The sequence below is a fragment of the Capsicum annuum genome, chromosome 10 (genome assembly GCF_002878395.1).
Source record: "Capsicum annuum cultivar UCD-10X-F1 chromosome 10, UCD10Xv1.1, whole genome shotgun sequence".
NCBI lineage: Eukaryota > Viridiplantae > Streptophyta > Magnoliopsida > Solanales > Solanaceae > Capsicum > Capsicum annuum.
The window spans coordinates 115,320,713-115,331,218 of NC_061120.1; the positions used below are offsets into that span (position 1 = coordinate 115,320,713).

General features: G+C 42.1%; 3 pseudogenes; 2 read left to right on the forward strand and 1 right to left on the reverse strand.

The window, feature by feature from the left end:
- Positions 1–5,149: 5,149 nt before the first annotated feature.
- Positions 5,150–6,651, forward strand: LOC107869537 (annotated as a pseudogene).
- A 1,707-nt stretch (positions 6,652–8,358) lies between these two features.
- LOC107868710 lies at positions 8,359–8,933 on the forward strand (annotated as a pseudogene).
- A 155-nt stretch (positions 8,934–9,088) lies between these two features.
- Positions 9,089–9,783, reverse strand: LOC124888016 (annotated as a pseudogene).
- Positions 9,784–10,506: the final 723 nt, after the last annotated feature.

The following is a 10,506-nucleotide window of genomic DNA, read 5'->3' on the forward strand; positions in this document are numbered from 1 at the left end:
AACAAAATAGAGAAAGACACCGTCCAACTGCTTTTTATGTGCATGTACCACTTTTGAGTATCTTTCCACTGCTAGCTCCCTTACATCATTGACTACCAAAAAGACTAGAACGCAAGAACATCAATATGGTTAGGGATCATTAAGGTACGGCCCTTAGCCTATTCCTTTCTACCTTTTGAACGAATCTAGAACCTCAATTAGCAGATTCATTAGAAACCTTTCTTGGAAGACTCAATTCATTAGATAAGCCTAGTACATAATCACTGATAGGATCATTCCTTCAATTAACAAATAATGTTTGGGCACTTTGAAGCAAGTTGATCTTAGAAGACTAACCTCGTAGCTCACCTAGATCAATTAGTTCAAGCATTGACAAACCAGCCTTCCTTCTGTGAAACTCACTTTGTTGGATTGTTGCAAGCAGATGAGCCCGTGCAAGCATTAGAACATGCATTCTTGCGATCTACAGAGTCCTTATGGCTTGCTTCTTTATAGACTACGTCTTTTCACTAGAAGATGGTAAATCTACTGATGCCTCTTGAATAACCTTCAAATATGCATTATCAAATAGGATGACAGTGAGGGATTTTCGAGTACCTTGGTGTAATCTTCAATCCCACACTGATTCCATATTATAACATGTCTCGATCAGGCCAGAACTTAATCAAACCAAGATCTTTGTTGGACCCTTCAAGTGTGCTATATACGGCACATCCATCAAATGATAATAGATACCTTTGATTCAGCACACAACCGTATAGTACTAAACATCATATGGAACTACTCACCCATTACGGGTTACAGTGGGACCAATGATGCCCATCCCTATTAAACACCATCTCTACAGAAAGAGATATATCTCCTTGGGTTTTATCCTTTGGAGAAATCCACTATCTTTCCCTTCAAACACAGATTGAGGTTTTTTTTCCTTCCAATCAAATATATGAAGGTAGTGGACGTGACCCGTTGAGCTTACTAATAGTCATCCTCAATCATACCAAATAGTTGGAGAGAAGATGAGAACAAGACTTTAATCCTAGCCCTACTAACTCCTAAATACCTATTACGATCAGGTATTCATCAGTTAAAGGTCACAGATTAAGGGCTGTCCTACAGGACAGTATTCGCCTCAGTGATATGATGGGATTTTACCCCAACATCCCTTTGGCAAACCCAGCATTCTTATTCTGATGTGTGACTTTGAATCAAAAGTCCAAACGCTGAGTCTATCCAGTAAATTTTCTGTACTGAAAGAGCCACTTGCTTATTGGTGATTAGGATATTATTACCAAACAAGGAATGATCATACAGGGAAGGTCACTCTGCGGGATTCAAACTCGCAGTCCAACCACACTATATAGTAGTAGGACAACGAAAAGAGTAACCAAGATCTATAGTAACCTAATCGGCTGACCAAAGAAGGATATCTCATACCTCCAACAAAGAAGTATCGAGAACCAAAGAATTGTCGGACAATTTGATACCATACAAGCCCTTTTAGGCAAATATGGGATCTTATTAGCCAACAGTCCAGCACCGAATAGATCAAATGAATTTCTTCCTTCTCTCAGATTGACGATGGACATTCTTGGTCAGAAGTTCAATCAGTCTAAGATTGAGAGAACCTCAATAACCCAACTGTGGGCAAGAAATAAGGTTTCCTACTTTTTTCTCAGTCACATGGCTCAACCACCCTATGATCAATGAGTTATTAATATAGCTCATCGACCAATCGGTATATGATTGGTGGTAATAACGAAGGACGTCTCCTTCTCCCACTACATACCCGAGGAAAGAATAACCCTTTTTGGGGATTGCTATTTCCAGGGAGGTCCCCACAGAATTCCAAACCAAGGGAATACTGTGAAGGAAGGGTAAATCGCTTAGTCGAAGATCTCTGGACAAGGTCAAACCCCTTAATCCAGGACTTTTAGAACTTTACCAATATTAGGAAAATGGGTGCTAATGCTTGCGAAAGTCGTTAGTCACCACGATAATCGTCAACTTAGCCAAACCAAACCAAATAGTTATATTCTTACTAAGAAATCATCATATTCATCCTTAAAGCATATGTTTAACCATATAACAATAAGAATGAATATGAGAATACCCGACCTAGTCTGTGAAATTGGAGTGGAAATAGAAAATTCCTTACGGAATATCTCAGAGAAATCTCTGTAGGATCTGAATACTGCTTAAGCACAAGGTAGTATACAGACCAACTAATTTACACTTCAGGGTCACAACTTCCTGACGAGAATACAGCCCGCAAGGGCAATCTCTTCGGTTGCAGACGCAGAGGTAATTAAAAAGGATCTAAAAGATAGATCCCCCTTAATTATCAGGTCTGTTCAAACAGACCACGCCAAGAAAACTTAGGATATCTTAAAACCTCCTTCGTCTTCTACTCTCCCTATCGAGCCAAATGTGTCGGCTTCAGGAGGTGCCTGGGTTCCAACCAGGAATCAGAGTGAGAAAGGAATAAATCCCCTTTCCACTCTGATCAGAGATTCTATTGGGATATTAGGATTTCTCCATCACCCCCAATAGTGCTCCATTGGACATCAATAGGAAGATCTAACCACTTAATAACTATTAAGCAAGACTAATTCTGTGCTCAGAAAATCCTATGGGTAAGGGGAGGAATACCCCAAACCCTTAGGGTTGTAGTTACCTACAACTCCTAATGATGTCCTTATGGCTTGCTCCTGAAAAGAATAATCAAGAAACCTTCTTATTTGTTACAAAACAGACATTCCATTCTTTGCTTTCCCAGCACTGACCTCTCTGGTCGAATGTTAGAGTCGGCTCTACTTCAACTAGTAGTCTTTAAGTCAAAAATCGCTTTCACATCTCATATGACATTTGTACCAACAGACTTCTTCGGACACCAGTAAGGTAAGTAGCTACTCCAGCCGATCTAACTCCAGAGGATCTAGCTTACTTGTTAGATAGGTTAGCCCCTTCTCCTTCAGAAGATACAGCAAGACTACGTTCTCATCTGAGTTTTCTTTCTCAATCCACTCTAAGAAAAGGGCAAGTACAGCTACTCTACTTTAGAGTAGATCCAACTTCCCTTCGGGTCTCAATTAGGGTATGTGGTCCTATCCTAAAAGAAAGATCCTATCTTGCCTCCTTGAAATATAAAGGGTTTTAACTACCTCTGAAGAGGCCTCCCCTTTCGTACCTAATCCGTAAGGTCTCGCTTCTTTCACTTTCTTTTCAAAAATATATGACCCTTTTAGTGGCTATAGTGGCGTACTTAGGTAATGAAATTCTCGACCAACCCTATCCCCTAACCCTTAGAGTGAAAAAGCCGCATCTCCCTCAGAGTCTCTGTCCGCTTCTTCTTCTTCTGGAGCCTCCCTCATCAACCATGCATCGGATGAGACCAATTCCGATAAGGAGGTTTTTTATTCTCCTGAGTCCCCATCTACTTCTACCTCGACTCTCAGAAACCAATCCATTGAGTGTTCTCCCAACGAGCAGAAAGAGAAATTGAAGTTTCTATCTGAAAACCAGCAGAAGCATTGGACGGAGGAAATCCTTCGAGCGTTCAAGGAAGGCTTACAGATAGTTGATCTATGAGGAAATATTGGCAAGATTCCTAACAGAAAAATGGTGGAAGCTTTCAACAACAATTCTTCCCTTAGCCTATTATTACTCTATCCTTCTCATTGTCTTATCGTAAACTCCTATCCCTCCTGCTTTCTTTAAGGCTCTTTTCTTTTAAAGTAAAGACAGGAATGAGTGAATCGAGTTGATCGATCCCATCTATTGGTAAAGGATTTGATAGCCTAGGAAAGATCGATGGAAAGCTCTTTACGAGACCTCTTAAAGAAAGTAAAACTAATACCCCGAGAGCACAGCCCAAGCATGAAGCTTTCCTTCTCACAATAGTATGATTTTCTCCTATTTGTCTAGCTCTTTTGATGGGTCGCTATAGCATTTTAGACCTTCCCCCTTTATTGGCTTACCCCGCCGCTTAAGGTAAGGAATTATAGGGAAATCAATGGTTACGATTTTGTATTACAACTTAGCCCCCTTCGTTTGCTTGATTGAGGGATACGAATGAATAATGTTACTAGAGTCGATTGCAACAGAATATCCTTCTCACTTGAGGGTGGGGACTGAAATGGTAAGGACGATCGATATTTCTTTTGAGGGAACAGAGAATCCAAAGTGGAAAGGTGGCAGTCGACCACTAATAGAGCGTTCGATCCCTTTCTGATTCCCCTCAAACCTAGCTCGCTTCATCGGTTGAGAAAGTATGAGAGGACGTCCTTCAAGCCCTTTGCTTTGTTTGTAACAATTCTTTCATCTCTTCTTTAAAGCCTTTTCAATTGGCTCTTTCTTCCCTTCTGGTTTTTAAAAAGGCTGGCTACTAGCCTTATTCGTCTTTGACTAAGGAAAAAGAAACCTCATTATTACCAACACTGGTATAGACTATAGACATATTTTGGTGTCCTTCTCGCCTGGTAGCCACAACCCTTTCCTATCAGCTTAGGTTTTATATAGTATAGCAGATGGGTTAGTAGTTAATTGCTATCCCCTTTTTACCTGTATTTGGAGTTGTGTTTTTGTTGTCTGTGCGGGTTGGTGTTCTTTTTTATCTTACGATGAGCTTTAGCCGTTCTTTGTTGCTTAAAGAAGTAACATGTTCTGTTAAAGAAGAAGCAGTTACAAAGCAGGCATTCTTTGTTGGAATCTCTTGTACGAGATGTCCGGTGTTATGAGGAATGTTGGGACTTAACTTTACCTTTAGAAGGAACTACTATTATATCGACCTACGGTTTGTCTAGTTTTCAATGGTTTGATGCTGTTATAATCCGTCAGCCTCGCTACCTTTAATGTTGTACGATTGAATATTGAAGTAGTGCTGTCTTAAGTGTTGGGCTTGGTTGGAGTTGGTTTACCGGACCGAAGAGTGGCAAGCAATATTATTACAATACCAAAAAGAACTTGTCCCAGGAGCAGCCAAAAAAGAAGAGACTCCTTTAACAACAAAGAAAGAAATTGCGTAAGTAAAGAGAAAGATAGACAGTCCTCTTGGGCCGCCAAGAGTGTTATGTAAAAAGGACCAAGGAGGATCCTATCCGTCAGGAGAAGGAGGAGGAGTAGGAGCTAGCCTTAGGTGCGGAATCGAATGATTAGGAGATACACAATGAGACAAAGGAGAGCACTTAGAAAATTCACTTTGAGTACAGAGAAGTCTGTTGGTAGGAATTCCTCAGGGCTTATTACGGTTTTTCACCGAGGGGGTGGATCAAAGCGATTGCAGTGAAGAATTGATCTGAAATGAAAGACTGAGTCTATAGGCGTTGTAGAAAGGATAGAACGTACGCCTAATCGCTCTTCTCGGATCACTCCGGTACGATGGTTCCCCCGGTAGGGGGGTCTGCCAATGCAACACGATAGAAGAGTTCGCTCCACCGCATAAGATCCTCGAATCAAAATCAACCATGACTACCATCTGCGGTCCATTTTCGTTCTCTTCCCTGCCCGGGAAGGGGGATCAAAAAAGGGTAGTTTGCTTCTCTCCTGGGCGGATGGCCACTTATGTAGTGGTCGGCCTTCCTACCAGAATGCCTTCTTGGTCGAAGAGCCCCTTTTATACTAGTAAGGACGTAGGAAGCAAAGAAACTTATGCGAAGGACGTTTTCTTCTCTGCCCTCTCCTCTCCAAAGGCCAAGGGAGAGACTGCATCCCTTTCCTTCGGTAGTTCTTTTGGTTTCCCAAGGATAGCGGTAGCTGGAGCAAAGCCCGCTTTCTTCTCTCCGCAAATGAAAGAGAAAGTTAGAGGAAAAAACACATTCTCTCTTTGCGAGATCCAAAAGTGGAGAACGCATAGCATTCTATGGGTACATAGGATCAAACATAAAGCAGCGCTCTCTTGGCAGAGTTTTAGGTGGCAAGAGACTTTAGGTCTTGTTGGAGCTTCTGAGCGTAACGAATCAAAGTCGAAGATGGATCAAGGTAGCTTACCTACCAAGCCGATAGGCAAAGTGCTGAAGGATGAAATGTGCAAAGTAGATCGTGCACCTGTCGTGTGACCCGTTGGTCCTAAGCAATGTCTTGCGCGAAGCGACCCACAACGAAAAAGCTCCTTTTTTTTAAGTTGGGGGAGCACTAAAATGCAACTTCGATCGGATGCGGGTATCAAATCCCGCCGCTGAGATGTCCAGCAGATTCCTGGGCCTTGACGAATGGCCGGCCACCTTTTACGTTAGAAGAGCAAAAGGCCCAGGGCATAGCAGGATGAACCAATGTGAATGAGTGTGAGCTTCGTTGCCCGAACACGACTGGTGCTGACCATACTAGGTGCTACCGTGGTAGCAAGAGAGGCCAGGCGGTGACAATTGAGAGGTTGTCACTGAGCATTCCTAGTCACAAGGGAAAAGAGGTCAAATGGCAAGGCAAGGCCATACGCCTGTTTGGCTCCTCACGGAGTATAGCTCACATCCAAACATCTGATTGGGGAACGGGGAAACGCCCATGAAGCTCCGGCGGAAAGGGAAGGCCTGCCAGGCCGTATGCCCATGGGTGCAGGATTCTTCGAAAAAGCGCGGGCTGACTCGGAGACCTGGGACCTTGGCTTAGTAATGAATGAAGAAAAGCTCTTCGAGCTTTCTCCACCAGCGGCTTATGTAGTGGTCGGCCTTATAAAGATCGCTAAGCCTCGCTTCCCTCTCTCCTTCACTTATATTGTGGAAAATATTCATCGGCATTCTATAATCGACTTGACCGAGTCTACGAAGCTTTGCTTTTCTTATAGTCGGCCCGTAATGCCTCCCTTCATTTGCTTTCCTCTTTTCAGCTCAGAATGCCTAATGCCTATTATTTAGTGCTAGAAGCTAACCGACATAAGCTCACTCTTCGGGTCTTGCTTCCAGCGCAAGAGGCCAAGCATTCTGCCAGACGTCCCAGCCTAGGAGCCCCATTCGCCTTTGGTACTTCAGTAGATCTTCACAAATAAAAAGCGCTACTTCAGCCTTAACTACAACTACATTACGCAAGCCCCGTTGATACCTACCTATAGAGTCAAATTCAAATAAACAAAAGTGGCGGCGACTTTCTAGGTTTATGGATTCAGTCAGCTAAACTCCATCAAACTCCTCAATCAATATCAACAAGATGTCGTGACCGCTTAGGCTTGGTATACTTTGGTTTGAATGTAAACTAAAATAAGCGGTGTTTACAAAGGGAACCGAAGGTTTCCTTGTTTAGTAGTACGAAAGTAGTTCTATTATTAAGATGTTTAATATTAATACAATAATGTATATTAATACAATAAATAATTAATAAATTAATACAATAATACATATTAATACACTCTATGTTGTGTTGTAGTTGTTGAACAGAATGTCGTTCGCCCTTACTTTGACTTTCTAAGAAGGACTTAAGTAGCTAAGTTTCCAAAGGTGAACACCCCCTGTCCTTTATAGTATAGTCGTAACGGGCTTCTAAGAAAAGTAAGGAAGAAGGCATTCGAAAGGCCGACCACTATCTCAAAGGCATTCCAGTGGTAAAACCGACGACTACACGGCTCTATACCAAGTCATGAGCGATAGAGAAGCCAAGCCGCCGTCTATAGGTGAAGGGACGAAAGCTCGATGAAGGCCTATGCTACAGTAAGCAAAAAAGTAGGTTGAGGTTATGAAGTCACTTAGCCATATACTATACAAAGGGAAAGGCGTCGGTACGGAGTCACGTCAGCTGTGGATATAGACTAGGCTATAAGGAACGGAGTCTTAAACTATGGACCAAGATTACACTAAGGAATAAGGAAGCTTGACTGAGAAAAGAAGTCAAGGAACGAAGTAGCTTCTCTAATAGCCCCGTTGAATAGAATAGGCGGGCGAAGGCTTTTTGCAAAAGTCTTTTTTGTCTTGTAAATGCATTTTTTTCTATTTAGAGAGAGGGGGCTTCAAGTTCTTAGGAAGAGCCGTACGAGACAGCTCACGTAGGTTCGGGAGCCGAGCCCCTGCGCAGGGGCTTAGGTCAACACTTATATAATAGCCAGTCATTAATTGGAGGCGGGCAAGATGGTGATGAATTGCGATTGGTCTAATCCTTCGACTAGCGACTTATTGCGGAGTACCTAGAATTCCCATACAGACTAAGACCTTATTCACACAGCGAAGAAAGGCCGAGTGGAAGGGGGCAGTCAGCTGGCTGCTTCTTTGCCATGCGCTTTGCTTCGCTTTGTTTTTTAAAAGAAAGAGACCAAATGAGAATGAAAGGCAAGGGCAAGCGATAGAAAGGATAGTCCCTCGTGCGAACTACTACTACTAGAAAATAGTGAGACCATTAGTGAAAGAAGGAACAAGGAGGATCCTATCCATCAGGAGAAGGAGGAGTAGGAGGAGTTAGTTTTCTTTGAAGATCGAGGAAGGTAGAGTCGGACAATTATGCCATTCGGAAGAAGTCTTCTACAGAAGAAAAGCCTGTTACGAGTAAGTAGAGAGGAAAGATCTCCAGTTATTCTTATCTCATTCCATTCCAGTGGCTCAACCATAACCAATGGCGAAAACTCAAAAATCCATGGTTTCCCGGTAGAACCCTATTTCGCCCAACTTATTTTGAAACCGGAAAAAAGAAGCGGTTTTTTGCACAGCTTGCTTATAGTGCAGGTCCCACTTGTATATCGTATTTGGCCGAAGAAGCATCGGACAGGTTGGAGTTCTTACCTTCTTGGGACTCCATGGACCAAGATCTGCTTTTATTATATGGTCAATACCAATCTACTTTAGTAGATCATATGGATGTAGAAAAAGAAACTAATTTGGATGAAATAGAAAAATCTCATTTACATTTCTATTTACCCAGTTCATATCTTTGTTTCGTGTGTTCCTGGGAGGAATTCGATCTCGGAATACCACTTAAATAACTACGGCCAGAGAGTTAAATAGGTCGGGAAGAAAGAGTCTGAGGTCGGGTCGGATGACATACATCTTGGTTGGTTCCACCACCACTAGAGATTGGACATATATATAATCTTTCTTCTAAAAAAGGGATTCTTATATATATTTTGAAAATAGCTGCAAGACCAAAACCGAAAGCCCTTCTTTTATTGTTGTTCCTCTCAGATACATGGCTTACATACCCAACTCAACATTCTTGGAAAACAATCGAATCGAGGGTTCAGAGGAGAATTGGCCATTCAATCTTGTAAACTAATCGAGACCAAAATTGGAAAAAGAGATACGAACGGAGAGGAATAACCAATCGATGAAAGAACATGAAACCATTCTGTTTCAATAGAGGTACGAGAAACGGTTGGGGGCAATGAAGTAGGTAAAGTGGTTGGATTTTGCGAGCTGTTCAAACCACTGCTGGATGTGATTCCAAGAGCCAAACGAGAATGAATACCACACAGAAGAGTCAAGACCAGGCTACCTAATGGAATGTTTAACCGATCCATTCTGGATCGACCGAATTGGTACAGAAGTTGTAACATGGGAAAACCACGAAAAACACGACTTAATTGAATAACTCATTGACCTACCAATTGTAGAAGTAGAATTTTTGGCCAGCAATAAGAACTTAAATAATACAATTCAAGTATACCATCTTCTTTCTCATTTCGAGGAAAAGGTGCAGAAGGAAAAGGAAACAACGGAGGGATCCGAATCGGACCTAAATAGGAATGACATGAAAAGTCTTTTTCAAACCTAGCATTAAGGGCGTTACGATGATATACGAGAGGAATAGAGAAAACCTTGTGATTGGCGTGGAGGGGAAGATCTGTTAATGATATAGTTCAAGAAAGAGTCGTCTCATTTCCTTACTTCTTTATAATTCATTCACTTCAAGACTGGTTCTGAACGCTACGTAACATCATCTTCAACCAACTTCCACCGTACTTTCGGTGCGACCACTAAAGAATTGCTTATACACTAAAGAGCTGCTTATATACATTTACTAAAAGACTGACTTTCATTCGTTATCATTAGTCCAGCGTGAAACTAAGAGAAATGTGCTTAAGGCGACATGTGCAAACTATGCACGCTAAGAGAAGAGGAGAGATATTCGCAATTACTACCACAAGAAAGCCACCCCCTATCTTCTAAAGGGGCCCCTCACTTCGTTCGTACCTTCTTGGCTTAGGCTTCCAACTAAAAAACATAGTCTTGCCACCCCGCCACTAGCAGAGCTAAGCGCTTGAAAAGCGCACTAAGAAAGGTTTCTTCTATCGCCCTTTCTGTGCAACAGTCCACCAGTAGCGGAAGACAGGGTTACCGTACATACAAGAGTCTTCCTGTTCTTATGGAAGTTCTTTCTTACCAGTCAATCAAGTAGTACAAGAACTGTATCTTATCTTTAGCCCGATACGGCGGGTCGCCTTTGAAATGTCTGTTGTAGATAGAAGAAAGTATTAAATAGATAAGGAGTAGATGAGTGAGTGAGTCCTTACCTGAGCGATTTCGATCACCTAGCAGGCCTTTTATTTGGTAGGTAACATCGCCAAAGCGTATCATCAGATTTGACTACGAAGGAAGGAAC